Consider the following 12257-nt stretch of genomic DNA (forward strand, 5'->3'; position numbering starts at 1 on the left):
ATGCACTGTCTGTGCCCATGATGTGACTCGGCCACTTTTGCCTTTGCATCCTGGAGACTGTGCCAGGCTCTTGGGGGATAGGGCCCAGAACTGCGGAACTGTATCTAAATCTGCATGTGCATTTCGTGCTTCCAATTCAAACCTTGTTCATTAGCACAGCAATTAACAGCAGTGCCTAATGACAGATGGTCCGGCTCCGTGTCTGAACCCCTGGCTCCACGGTGGGCTTGGAGTGGGGCAGACACATCTGGCAAGGTTGATGTTTTCATTGATCTAGCAAGTCTGAGCTCCCAGGGCTGCTGGCTGTGAAGACAGTGAGCTGACGTCAGCACCAGTGTTGGTGGGGGCTGGGCCTAAAAGGGCCAGACCTTAGAGCTAGCACTTGGAAAGGTTGGGGAGGGTGTCCTGCTTCCATTCTAATTCTAGGATTTTCTTTTTTTTAAGATCTGAATTTCATATTGGGAAGTCCTAGCACACCACCCCTAAATTTTCTTAAGCCACATAAGCTCTAGGGAATTCTTCAGGAGTTGGCGTCCCTTTCCTATTAATTCCTTAGAAGCTTCTGGGCTTTCTACAATTATAATGTAGAATTGTAATGATCAGGCCTCTTGGCTTAAGCTAACAGACACTTGGAGTTTAGTATTTAGAGTCGTGTGAGATCTATATTTGTATAAACACAATTATATTTAAGCGACTTCGGGGAGAGAATTTTTTTCTTCCTGTTACTCCCTGGTTTGAATTGGCACAGGGGTTATTATTACTTTGTGAATGATATTCATTTCTCCATGAAAGAAATATCAAATTGGCATTCAAATGGCCATCTTGGTCATAAATTCAAGCCAGGGTGTAACGTCCTAAACCAGAGCAGATTTCACGGACCTGGAATCCATCCCAGAGTTATCCTGCTATCCCAAGATAGAGCTAAAAAGATCTTCTTGTCTGACCCATACACACGGGGAAACTAGGACCCAGAGAGCTACATTGATTTGCCCAGGAACACACAGCAAGCTAGGGGCCCAGCTGGGACCTCTTCCCTACACCATGTTTCAGAGCTAAAGAAATGCTCAAGCTTTGCCATGTACCAACCCCAAACCACTCTTGCAGAAATTCTTCAACAGGTATAGGCTATGCCTCCTTCATGGCCTGCCCACAAACTCCGTCTGAGAGAAAGAGAAGAGAGGGCATGGACTGAGGAAGGCCGTGGTCTGTTTTTAGTCATGCAGAAACCACACATCTTGTTTTGAGAGGTGTTGACAAGGAGCTCCACTGGAGAAGAAGGTCAGCTAAGGTTGAGAAGTCTCCTGGTAGGAAGCCTTTGTGATGTGGCCCTTTGCTTGGATGGGGGGCTTGGGGGCAGAACTGGGGGAATTGCCTGGCTCCCCTAAGTGCCAGTAGGAGAAATACGGACAGTGTAATAACCTGCCCTCAACCTGCATCTTCTTACCCAGTGGACAGGCTTCCTTGAGAGAACCTTCCTGTGCTCTGTTCAATATACGAGGTCTCACCTCCCTCCCTCATTGATCTGTAATCCTAGGTGTTTATCTGATGACCTGCTGAGGTCACCGTGAGGAGGAGTCTTGGTCCTCCTGGGTCTCCAGGTTTATCATGCAGCTTGTCACCAGGAGAGAGAAGAAGAGATTCCTGGGACAAATGTCTTCAAGCTAAGGTCCAGGTGGTCTTGGTGACCCATGGACTGGTCCCACCTCTCATGATAATGTTCCCACCTCTCTGTCAGGGGATGTCAAGGTTTAGGTGGCTGTTGTGAAATGTTGGCCTGGAAGAAGGGTTCATTCTCTCTCAGAGTCGTACTGAGGGTGTCCACGGCAGACCTGTCCTTTCTGTCTTTATTTTTTATTTTATTTTTTTAAATATTTTTTTTGTTTTTAAGTAATTTCTATACCCAACATGGGGCTCAAACTCACAACCCCAAGATCAAGTGTCATACGCTCTACCAACTGAGCCAGCCAGACACCGCTGTCTTTGCCTTTTTATTTTTATTCCTAATTTCTTTTCTTTTCTTTCTTTTCTTTTCTTTTTTCTTTTCTTTTCTTTTCTTTTCTTTTCTTTTCTCTTCTTTTCTTTCTTTTCTTTTCTTTCCTTCTCTTCTTTTCTCTTCTCTTCTCTTCTCTTCTCTTCTCTTCTCTTCTTTCTCTTCTCTTCTCTCTTCTCTTCTCTTCCTTTTTGTCTTTGTCTTTTTAAAAATTTCTCTGGGGCCCTATAGTGGAAGGAGGGTTTAGGCACACATTCTCTTAGGATACAAAGACATGATCAAAATGTATCCAGTCTCAGGGATATTTTCTTTTTTTCTTCTTGGAAGACAGTTTTTCTTTATCAAAATATAAAGGTAACAAGAGGAACTTTGATGGGAAAAGTATTTCTCCTAACCCCATCATCTTATCATAAAAATTTGCCCTTCTAGTCTTTGCATGGGCATATATATAGTTCACATAATTCTAACTTTAATAGAAGCATAACTTTTTTTGTATTTTTAAAATTTAGAAAATTCATTTACATGCTCTATTAGGGCTCAGAATAAGCTTGTGTTACTTTGTTTAACAAAGAAACCCTAAAACCAGTGGTCTAAACAAAACAGAATCTTACTTCTCTTTGATGTGCGAGAGCTCCTTCACAACCACGCCTGCTGGTGGAAGCATATCACCAGCCCACTTTGTTCCAGGTTGTCCCCTGTGGCCAGTGTTTCTGTAGAAGTCCCAGGCCCCTGAGGCTCATGCCCCCTTAACCACTGCCGGGGGGGGGGGGGGGGGGGGGGGGAANACATGTGTTCCACGCAACAGCGTCTCTGTCTGTCTGTCCCTCTGCTGACAACCATGCTGCCTTGCCTTCAATGTTCTCAGGTGGCCCGTGTCAGACACCAGCCCAATGAGCCTCCGTTCTCCAGCGGACATATGCTCTCCAGCACGTTAAAACTGCACTCTCTAAGCGTGAGGTGGGGGCCCCCTCAAGGTAGCTCCCTACTCCTCCCCCAAGCAGCTCTCTCCAAATCCAGGACTGCCTTGAATTTACCAGACACCGACCATGAACGTCTGCATCTTAGCCTTCACTGCACTACACAAAATATACACTGTCTTTTTGTCTGTCTTAGGGTCTTGGCTGAAATGTACATTTAGTCCTGATACACAGGCTGGGCTGGTGTCTTCCGAGTGGTAGGGCCTGTCTCCCCCCAGAACTCCTACAGCGGAGAATTCCTCAGGCTTCCCTGAGTATCCTCTGAGGGCTGAGGATGCCAAGTCACCAGGTCACAAGGAGAGAACACCCCCCCCCAGTCCCGAGGATTAGACTACAATTGTTTCTCTTAATAAATGGTTGGGGCCCGGTAGGGGGATTCTCCAGGAGCTTTGTGAAAGCAAACCACGTTCATTCTCACTGCCCTGTGATTTGGTGGCAGTCATGAAGGATTAATAACTTTTGCATCAAAGAAACATAGCACCCTCTTAGTGCCTGCCCCCCACCCCAGCTGCACTTTTCTAATCCTGGAGAGGGCCAGGGAGTGGCAAAGGGGCTGAAAAAGCAATGGTAGAATGAGAACACAAAAAGGAGGTGGTTTCCAGGAAGACCTTTGGCATGAGTCCACTATGACTCTGCCACGGCGGGCTCTGGACAATCCCCCCTCCCCTGCAATTTGTAGCAATAGTGAGTATTTTGCAATGTAGGGGTGCTGCTCATTGGGCAGCGCACAAGGTCACATCTCTTATTTTGTCCTTTGCTCAGCCTGCAGAGAACTGTGTTTCTCACATGTATGGTCTGCCTTCCTGAGGCCTGAAGCTCCGGCATCCCAGCCCCAAACCAGGGACAAATCTGGCAGGTGCTGAGAGGCCCCCCGGGGAGCATTTACCATCTCCCTCCAGGATGGATCCTGTTTCCTTTAACCTCGAGGCTGCCAAGTAGAAAGGCTAGGAAAACAGTGGTTCCCATGTCTTTGGATTTTACAGACCAATAAAAATTTTTTAAGAATGGGAAGAAACTTATTTTGCCAAGTAAGGACATTGAAGAAAAAAGAAGCCTAAAAAATGGGGGCGCCTGGGTGGCTCAGCCGTTAAGCGTCTGCCTTCGGCTCTGGTCATGATCCCAGGGTCCTGGGATCGAGCCCTGCATCAGGCTCCCTGCTCGGTGGGAAGCCTGCTTCTCCCTCTCCCACTCCCCCTGCTTGTGTTCCCTCTCTCACTGCCTCTCTCTCTGTCAAATAAATAAATAAAATCTTAAAAAACAAAAAGCCTAAAAAATGAACATTTCCTAGCACCATCATTTCATAAAAGAAAGGACACCTTAGCGCACACACACACACCTAATCTCAGCGTAAACAGCAGCGCTTTATGCTAAATGAATTCAGATTTTTGTATGAAAACTCCCAACACTGTCCTTACTTTTCTCATTTTTTGGTGACACGTTAAGACTTCACGGTAGCCTGTTCCTTGGATTAAAGCTCGGAAAGCACAGGCGGACGTTACTGAATTAGTCACAAAGTTACGTGCATTCAGGTATGCAGGGAGCAGCATCTCACTGCGTTTACTGATGTCAATGTTTAACACATGGGCGTGGATTGCCAAGTTCTGGCTGAGCACTGAGTTTGTGTGGGGATACACATGGCTCCCTGACCCCAAGGGAGTGTGAACTTCAGTGAGGGATATGGAAATGTCACCTCTCCAGGGAGGCCCTCCCAGACCACCCCATCCAGAGTGGCAGCTGAGACCCTCACCCTTTCACAGCTCCAGTAATTCTCTAACACGTCACCTTTTTTCTTTTACTTCAGCACTCTTGCCTTTATGGAAATTTCCTTGTTTATGTCTTTGTATCTTCCTTTGTGGCTCATCTCTGCTCTAATAGAATGTAAGCCCCAGGAGTGCAGGAAGCTTTCCTGCCTGATTCCCCACTAAAGCTCCTGCACAGAGGAATGGGGCTACCCTAGGGTGGTTGGGGTAAGGGTGGGAGCCTGGAGTTGGGGCAGGGGAGTGGGATGCAGTTCCCCATTGCCCTGGGTCTCTCACACTGTGCATAACCTCCTCAAATCACTCCACGGCCAGGTGGGAAGACTGGGGGACACCCTGCTTTGAATGGCTGATTTGGCTTCTGAGTCCCTGGAGTTCCAGTGAGGAAAATAATTTGGAGTGAAACAATAGTGTTTCTTGAGAGAAAGGAAAAAAGGATCTGCTTTCTATCATTTAGCTCCTTTGCTGAGCATGTAGAGGTTGCTGGAAGGTCATGGGGAATATTTAGAATGGAATACTCAAAAGGCTCCCCACTGCCCTTCCTGCAGCGGAAGTCAGCGAGCCCAGCAATGCAGGCGAGGGGATCACGCCTGGTGGTCAGAGAGGTCGCAGGCAGGAGAACCAGAGCCCAGCATTAGTATTCGGCCGCCCTGGCAAGGAGGTGGGTGTGGGGACTGCCTGGGTGTGGGTCTGGGCACCGCGTAGCTCTCTCTCGGGGGATCATCATAGTCACAGGAAAGTGATTGCAAGCTCCTTCCACCGTGTGCAGCTCCAGGAAGGCAGGCTAAGGTGAAGCTCAGAGCCCGCCAGGGGCATCAGGGTCCAGGGAGTGAGTGCCGCGTTTGTGGGAGAAGCTCGCTCGACGGTAATAATGTGAGTTAATATTTGCTTAGAATGTGCCATGTGCCGTGTGCATGCACCAGAAATGCTCATAACAATGGTAGAAAATAGATGCGATCATTATCTCCTCCTCATGCGTGAGAACACCGAAGCTCAGAGGGGTGAGCAGCTCCCCGCTGGAGGTCGTGCTGCTGATGGACGACCTCACAGGGACTGGAATCCCAGCCCGCCCTCCCTCCCACCGAGTGCACGCACACCTCTGAGCTCACCTCCCACTAGCCTGTGCCTCGGTGACAAGCCCAGAGCTCCAGCTCTAGAGGCTGGAATAACAATAGCCATACTAGGAATAAGTGACAAGGGTCAGGCACTACGCAGGTGCTCTGGGAACATTAACTCCTTGAATCCTCCCATCAGCCCTGAGAGGTACGTGTTCTCATCCCTACCGGGCCCATGAGAAACAGGCTCGGAAAGTCTGAATGAATCTCCCAAGTCACACAGCCACGAGGCGGTAGTTTCAGAATTTGAACCCAGGTTGGTCTGACTTCAAGGCTCCCTCAAAAGCATCATCCCATGGGAAAGAATTCATTCAAGCAATATTTATGGAGCACTTACTACATGCCAGGCACCGGTCCAGAGGGTAGGGGTTAGACCCTTACCGGAAGAGACAAAATCCATGCCTTTGCAGGGCTCACATTCTGGTGGGGACAATAGACAATAAATGCAGAAAGCAATAACTATGTGCAATTTCAACTAATTATAAGTTATTTTAAATATTAAACAGAGGAATGAGGCAGGAGTGAGAGTGACACGGAGCTGGGGAGGTTGGGTGGCCTGTCTTAACCACAGGCCCCCTCTGGCTGCGCCCTGAGCGGAGACGGCAGGTGGGCAGGGCAGCACGGGGGAGGCCAGAGGCGATTGCTGGAATCCACGTAAGGGACAGGCGTGGCTTGGATCAGGGTGGTGGTGGATTGGTGGGAGGTGGGTGGATTCAGGATTTATTTTGAAGTGACTCAGCAAGACTTGTTGATAGATTGGAGGTAGATTGAGAAAGAAAGTGAGGGGTCAAGGGTGACTCCCAGATTTTGACCGGAACGACCACGGGGATGGAATTGCCGGTTGCTGAGATGGGGAAGGCTAGAAGGTCGGGAATTCAATTTTATGATTTGTGTCTGAGGTGTTTATTCCTCATCCAAGGGGAGATGTTGAAAAGCCATTGTGATTTATGAGTCTGGAATTCAGAGGGTGTTCTGCAGTGAATATGTACCATATTTCATCAAATATTAGACGCCACTGACTATGAGACCACCGTGATTTTATGTACTACTCTGGAAAAGCACTGCCAATTAAAGTAGGGCTCGTCCCAACTTCAAAGATATTAAAATGTGTCTCGGAATCAACAGGATATAGTCGTCTTGGGAGTTTCCAGTATAGAGAGGGCAGTAAGGGTGGTGGGAGGTAACAAAATCACCGAGGGAGCAATGGAGCCCAGAGAGACAAGTATAAAGACTCCGCCCACTGGACAGCAAAGTTTCAAGCAGGTGCACGCGTGACCCCGATCCAGCCAAATGCAAAGTCAGGCAGGTAAAGCTCTTCTTCACAGGCACATGCCATTGATTCCCTCCCGGGGGGAGGCTTCAGTCTAAGGATGTAGAGCTCAGAGTCAGGACCAGTGGTACAAACGCATGACATCCCCCAGCATCTGCTACTCAGCGCCATCCAGGAAGACTCACCTGGGGTCAGCCCTGGCTTCAGTTTCCTCATCAGTGATCCGTGCATATGATGTCTGCTCTACCCTCCTCAAACCCAGAAAACAAGCCAGCCTCTTCTTTTTCTGGGCGTCTGTTTCCGCACAAATGAAGATTGGACGGAGTAATCCATGACCCCCGTCCCGTTCTGGCATTGTGATAATAACACAGCACTTTGAGCATCTGCAAGGTGACTTACATAAGTGTTCATCATCACAAACAATTATTTGGTCATCTCGGGGAAGGTCAGCATGCCAAGAACCCAAACACCTGTCCAGACCCCATTTGTCAGTGGTGTCCCCCTGGGTATCCCACCTCGGGAGCTCTAGCTGCTTTTCCGACCATTGAAGGACTACGGGGTTCTCTTATAAAACCCACATCTAGGCAGTCCATAGGGTTTGTCAGTTTTGACAGCTGCTTAGAAGCAGAAGTTGCAAAGAATGCTTTGAATGGCATTCACTTTGATCCTGGAATCCCTCAAACACTAGGGCTAGAGTTGGCTAAGGCAACCACGAAGATGGCCGAGAACAAGCTAGCGGAGACTCCGAGGCCCGGTACTCCCCTGCCCAGCTCTGTACTTCGCTCAGTTCATTGCCAGGGAGCCATCGGAGCCTACCGTGCCTGCACTTCACCCAGGAGCCCCGAAGTGTGGGCCCCGTACCCTCTGTAGCCAGCAGAGTTCGCCCTTGCTCTCCCTGCCCCACTTTCCCCTGTCGCGCCTCACTGCGTGCCCAGATGCACGGGCTCCCTCCCTCCGAGGCGACTCCTGGGGGCTGGAAGGCCTGCCAGGTGTGCGGCTACCAGGTTCCGGTGTGCGATGCCGGCTGCAGTCTGCTGGGTATCCATGCGCTTTTCAACGGTGGTGGTGTTCACAAGCTGTTCTACAGAACCGCAGCGAGCGTGCTGGCTCGCAAGACCCTGCCCAGTGTGGACCCCTTCAAGACTTTGCCCCAGCCTCTAGCACTCATCTGTTTGTCTCAAAGAAAAAATATAAGAAAAATGTTTTTTTCCACAAGACAGATCGTCTGTTTTTATGTGTAATTCTCGAACTCAACTTCATAGCACCGTGGTCAGAGCCCACAGGCAACCCCTTCCCATAATATGACAAATGAACTTCAGGGTGTTGCCCCCCCAGAAATGAGGAAGGTAATTTGTTTCAAGGTCTCCCATGCTCTCATGGGAAATGGAGTGGCTGCTGGAAAGGTCAATGGAGAGAGAGAGAACTGGCACTGGCTGTGGAGATAACTCATACCCAATCCTGTGGACTCAGAGTCCGGTGCTCTCTTAGACCCCATTTTTGCATGTCAAGGACTGGTATCCACACACAGTGGTGCTGAATGGCGTTCCCTTGATCACAGAGGGGTTGTCAAAGATTGCTTGGTCTTCTCTGTTGCCATGACAAGGTTTCTTGAGCAGGGGGCGGGAGGGAAAAAGTGGATTTGAGTGAATTTGAGTGATGGGACAGAACTGGCTATGGGCCTAGGCCCAGCCTCAGAGCTGGCCAGAGTCCATCGTGGTCAGCACTTCAGTGAGGGTTAGAGTGTAAATGTTGGCACCGGGGAACTGTCCTGGCCATTGTAGGATGTCCAGCATCCCTGCCCCCTACCCACTAGATGCCAGAAGCACCCCCACCCAACCCCAGATGAGACAACAAAAAAATCTCCAGACATTGCCAAATGTTCCCTGAGGAGCAAAACTGCACTAGCCCCTTCCCCAGGATTGAGAGCCATTGGTGTGAACAATTTCCTCACCCTCCTAAGAGGGTCATCAACTAACCTCTTCCTTGCATGTCCTGGGGACTTCCCGAGAACTCTCGTGTGGCATGTGACCACAGGGCTGGGTGAAAGCTGGACTCTGGTATAACCAGGTTCTCCCTGTCCTTCTAATAACTCTGCCCTGGAGATGCCACAGAGTGAAAGCTTCTCTGGGACAGGTGCTTTCTCTCACTCCTCTCTAACCCTGCCAGGTTCCTTCTTCTCCGGCACACCAAAAGTGTCCCCACCTCAGGACATTTGCACTTGTTGCTCACCCTGGCTGTGGGTCTCCTCATCGTTCATGGCTCTACTCACGTTGCACCATCTCATGGGCCGACCTTGATCATCATTCCAGGGACAACTTATTGTATCTCTCTGCTTGAGTTCCTTCAGAGCATTTTCCACCCTCTGGTATCATCTGGTTTGTTAATTTGCTTGTTTGTTTCTTGCATTCCTCCCCCACTGGACTGTAAGCTTCTCAAGGACAGAGACCTGGTCTAGTCTGTTCCGTGCTGTGTCCACGCTGCCCACTGCGGTGCCTGGCTAATGGTTGGTTGAACGAACTGGGTGAGCATTACTGAGCATCTACTCCGTGCCGGGCGCTGGGCTCGGGGCTGAGGATGCTAGGCGAATAGCACGGTCCCTGCCTCCTGGGAACTCAGTGCTTCGTGGAGGGAGAGCAAGGAAGGAAGTGAGGCTAGGGAAGTATGGGAGCATGGAAGGAAACAGGTAAACCTGGCTGGTAGGTGAGGAAAGATCTCTGGGGGGCTAGTTAGAGGGGAAGAGGGAATGCACAGCCCGCACACAGTCATGGAGATACAGGGGGCCATGGATGATGCCCAGGGGACAGGGAAGGAGCGTAGCCCAAAGCCCCAGGCTGTGGAGTACCAGTGTGACGCCTGACACAGCAGGAGGTGAGGGCGTGGGGTCCTTGAGGCCAACCCCGAGAGGCCTGGACTCCCTTAGGAGGACATTGTGACCTTATCCCACAGCAAAAGGAGCCACAGAGGCAGCATAGGCTAATGGTTAGGAAGGTAGGCTTTGAAGTTCGTCTCAGATCTTGGTTCAGATCCTTACTCTGACATGACCGAACTGTGTGACTGTCCCAGAAATGTCACGTCTTTACACCTCCATTTTCTCATTTTTGAAATGGGATTAACATTTATCTTGTTGGGTTATTGTGAATATAAAATGAGTGCTTAGGACAGTGCCTGGCACACAGTAAGGCCTCAGGAATTCCTTGCTATTCCTACTGGTGTGGTTAACAAGGAGATATTGGAGGTTTTCCAAACAGACAAGGGATGTGATAGATGAGCATTCTAGCAAGATCGCTCAGGCAGCAGGGGGAACAGCAGGTGAGATGGAAACCAGGGAGAACAGTTAGGAGGTTGCTGGAAGGAAAAGGGAGGTGGGGGGAGGCGGGGGCGTGTGTCCCAGGACCCGGAGCATCTCCTGTGGCAGACTGCAATGGCAGGAGCTATGGCCATACTTCGCCCCTCAAAGGAAGGGCACAGGGTGTCAGAGGAGGAGCCCCCACGCCTGACAGGTAATAGACACTAGGTGAGGACCAGGTGGGGACTAGGGCTCAGCCTGACCCGGGCAGCTGACAGCCTCTGCACCCCTGGAAGATGCAGCCAGCTCTGCATTTCAGACAGCTCTCGCCCCCTGGAGAAGGGGTGGCTTGCCGTTTGCATGGGTGATATACTTTTAATTAAAATGGTAATCATTTGAGCATTCCTTAAAGTTTTACTTTGGGAATTTGCCTTCTCGCAAGCTCTGCCCTAATTAGCATTCTCTTTATCTCTTATTAATAAATTATATCTCAGCAGTTTCATCCACCTCCTTTGATCACCGAGTCTCATCATTGCTAAGCCAAACTCCTTTCCATATTGACATTTAGGGTGCCAACAGGCCCAAACCAGGGGTTTGAGAATTAGGGTTCTCAACTCCCAGCAACATGGAGATCCATCGCCTATCTGTTCAACTGGGTCCCAGGCAAGCACACAACATATGTACCTCTGAGGTCAAGAGTGTGGACCCCCTCGTACTTAATTTGAGGAAGTGCCTAGATTAGGCAGATAGGCCCAAGGCAATGACCATAGAAATATTAGGACCGGACCATAACTAGGAAAACAGAAGCAGAAAAACTGGTAGGGTAGCTCACAGGCTTCAACCCCAGGCCAAGAAAGGTTAAGTAACCTGATTGAGGTCGCAAATGCAGGTAGTTGAAGGTTAGGGAATCAGTAGAGACTAATGTTTTCTGGGCATCTACTATGTGCCAAGTCCTGTGTTAGGGGATTTATGTCCATGGTCCCTGGTACTATTCCAAGCCATCTAATGAAGTATAGACAGTTTTGTCCCCAGTCTCCAAAAAAGAAAACAAAGTCTTGGTGAAATTCACCAACTTCCCTAATGTGACGCAGCTGGGAAGAGGTCCACTGGCATTAAAGTCAAGGTCCGTCCAACGTGCAAGACCTTTCTCTGTTGACTGCACCATGCTGGCTGCATTAGAACCAGGATCGTCTCCTGGATCGAACCCCTCTGACCTGTCTTTTAAGGCCCCCTCTGGAGGTTGTGTTAGACCCTTGCCACTCAAGCTGTGGACCATCTGCTCACTTGGGTTCATGTTACAAATGCAGAATGTCTGTCCCCGACCCACACACGGAAAGAATCTGCACTTTGACAGGATCCTCAGGTTGTTCTAATACTCCCTAAAGTTTGGGAAACAAATTAGAGATTTGATATTTGTTCAGTACCCACTACTAACCCTCATGAGCCTTCCAAGGTCAATGTTATTCCAACTGAACAAACGTGGAAACGTTAAGTGACTTCTCCCAGGTTTTATATGCAGTGAGTGGCAGAACCCAGATGTGGTCCCTCGCCTTGGCCCTGACCTGGATTCTGGAAGCTGAGGTCTAAGATTATCCCATATTTTCAGGTTGGTGTCCTTGGGCTTCAGGACGGTGCCATTTTTAGCGCTCCCCAAAGCCCGACTGGTATCTTCTACTCTTCATCCTAGTCAGATTGTAGGGCCGTGAACTTGGGCATAAATGTCTTTTCTTTTTACAAGAATTATAACTGGCCAGCGTGGAAACTGATTATTTCCTGGAGAGCAAGAGTTTGGATTGGCAATCGTATATATCCTTGATTAATGAAAAATGGAAACATTAATTAATTACCTTTCAAAAATTGAC

At 49.3% G+C, this 12257-nt stretch overlaps 1 pseudogene; it reads left to right on the plus strand.

The window, feature by feature from the left end:
• The first annotated feature begins 7560 nt into the window (after positions 1 to 7560).
• LOC100476213 lies at positions 7561 to 9406 on the plus strand (annotated as a pseudogene).
• The last annotated feature ends 2851 nt before the right edge of the window (positions 9407 to 12257 follow it).

Source organism: Ailuropoda melanoleuca, chromosome 16 (assembly GCF_002007445.2).
Source record: "Ailuropoda melanoleuca isolate Jingjing chromosome 16, ASM200744v2, whole genome shotgun sequence".
Taxonomy (NCBI): Eukaryota; Metazoa; Chordata; class Mammalia; order Carnivora; family Ursidae; genus Ailuropoda; species Ailuropoda melanoleuca.